The sequence below is a fragment of the Austrofundulus limnaeus genome, unplaced genomic scaffold, assembly GCF_001266775.1.
Source record: "Austrofundulus limnaeus strain Quisiro unplaced genomic scaffold, Austrofundulus_limnaeus-1.0 Scaffold7, whole genome shotgun sequence".
NCBI classification, from domain to species: domain Eukaryota; kingdom Metazoa; phylum Chordata; class Actinopteri; order Cyprinodontiformes; family Rivulidae; genus Austrofundulus; species Austrofundulus limnaeus.
Genome location: NW_013952409.1, coordinates 3,111,950 through 3,114,463, shown reverse-complemented (window position 1 = coordinate 3,114,463; position 2,514 = coordinate 3,111,950).

The window sequence follows — 2,514 nt, the reverse complement described above, 5'->3', positions numbered from 1 at the left end:
GAGAAGGATCTGTTGGGGGGGAGGGTCGGTCCAAAACGTCCTGAATAAACTCAGAACTTCTTCAGACTCAAACAGGAACCGTTTTGTTTTCAAATTAAATCCTGATGTAAAGTCACAGACTGCTTGAGTAAACAATAAAAAAAATCACTTTATATAAACAAAATACTCAACTTGTATTATTTTAGAGCCAAATAAACAAAATGACTTGACTTTAAAGTGCCTGTGACACGCCTATCCTTCAAATACAAAAAAACAAAACATCTTCATGTTTAGGAAACCTGGCATAAAACACACAATTTAACTCGTTTTGTCACAAAACTGGCAGGTTTTCTTTTGAACTTGGCTCAGCCAAAGTGAAACAGGAAGTGACATCAAAGGGGAACTCTCACCCTGGTCTTTGTTTATTAAAACAATATTATTTGAACTCTCTTCATGTCTCTTATAGGGACTCAAAATGATCTAAAGAAACATCAGAAGAGTCCCTGCTGTCTGTGTTGTTAGCTGTATTTACATTCAGACACTCCCCTTTGACATCACTTCCTGTTACTTCACATGCAAACATCTCAACAACTGTTCGTCTCAGTGAGGTGAAATGTCTTTCGCAACACGTTATCAATGTTAACTTTTCAAAAGTGCATTCACATTTTTCACAAAAAATTTGATGTCACAGACACTTTAATGTGATTCACGCCGTTGTTTTGTTTTAGATCACCAGGTGTGTGTTATATGTCATGAACCACTGCAATAATATGCATTTTCTGTCATTTAAAAAAGTTCTAAAACATTTTGCAGAATGCATCATAAGGACTCTACTTTCAATTATTTTATATTTGCGCAAGCATTAATTTTTCTCTCTTTCCGAACAGGCAGTTAGCTGGACACCCCAGGCCTCCGTCTACTGATCAAACCAGCAGCATGAAGACCCACGAGCAGCAGAAAGCTGGCGAGGTGAAGAGGTCGTGTTTAAGGTCGTGATGGGAGAGAAACTGATGCTGAAATATTCATTTAAGCAAAAAATGCTCCAGAGACAGGAAGTGATCAGAGGGTCCTGATTACCTCCATCCTCTCATCTTTCATTTATTCTTCTGATCAGAAGTTTGTGTTTAGCCACACAGCATCCTATTAGTAAGTTCAGGAAAAACTGCTGCCTTTTTTAAACAGAAGCATTTTTCAAAGAGATTTTCCCTCGTCTGTCCCGACACCATTTAGAACAAGTCAGAGCGGCAGCTTCTTATTGGAAATGTATAATTTAAATAAAAATTAAAAAAACCTGATCTGTTTCTAAATTTAGTACCCAGCAGCCTGACGTTCTTCAGTGACGGTGAAAACTCCGACTCAGAAAAAGGTTTGAAATTAAGTGCGCTGATGTTAAACGAGCTTCTAAAATGTTTTTTTTACTGGAAGGAAGCAGCTCTGTTTAAAATGGCAGTGAAGAGATTTCCTCATAGAGGAGGTTTCAGTCAAATCGCTTCCTTTTCAGACAAAAAGCCAATCAAGAGCAACGTTTCAACACACCGAGTCGCCACCATCACTTCCTTCAATTAAGCTTGTTTACTACAAAAAAAAGAATAAAATAAAATCTGTGAGTTTCACTCCAGCAGAGACAACAGCAGGTCTCCACAGGTCCACATAATCACATTATTTCGCTCTAATAATTTAGATTTATTTTTACAAGTTTTATTCTGTCTGTTTGTTTTTCTACCACACTGTGGTGAAGTGAAAAACCGGTTTTCTCAGTCTGTATGTAGCAAAGAATGAAGCTACGACCAAGTATTACAGCCACACGAGATTTTTTTTTAAACTACGAGAATAAAGTCATAATACTACATTAATATCGTATGAAAATAAAGTCATAATATGAGAATAAAGTCGTAATATTCTAAAATTAAAGACTGTCATAATATCACAACTTTTTTTCTCATAATATTACGACTTAATTCTGGTAATAATATTATCACTTAATTCTCGTAACGTTACGACCTTTTTCCCGTAATATTGACTTTTTTCTCGTAATATTCCGACTTTATTTTCGTAATATGACTTTTCTCGTAACATTACGACTTTTCTCATATTTCAACTTAATTTTCTCGTAATATTACGACTTTTTTCCTCACAATATTACGACTTTTTCTCAAAACATTACTTTTTTCTCACATTAACGACTTTTTCTCAAAACATTACGACTTTTTTTCTCACAATATTACGACTTTCTCGTAACATTACGACTTTTTTTCCTCATAATATTACGACTTAATTTTCTCATAATATTACGACTTTTTTCTCACAATATTACAACTTTTTCTCAAAATATTACAACTTTTTTCTCACATTACGACTTTTTTCTCACAATATTACGACTTTATTCTTGTAATATAACGACTTTATTCTCCTAATATAACAACTTTATTCTTGCATTACGACAACTTTTTCTCAAAATATTACGACTTTTTTCTCACATTACAACTTTTTTCAAAATATTACAACTTTTTCTCACATTACGACTTTCTCGTAATT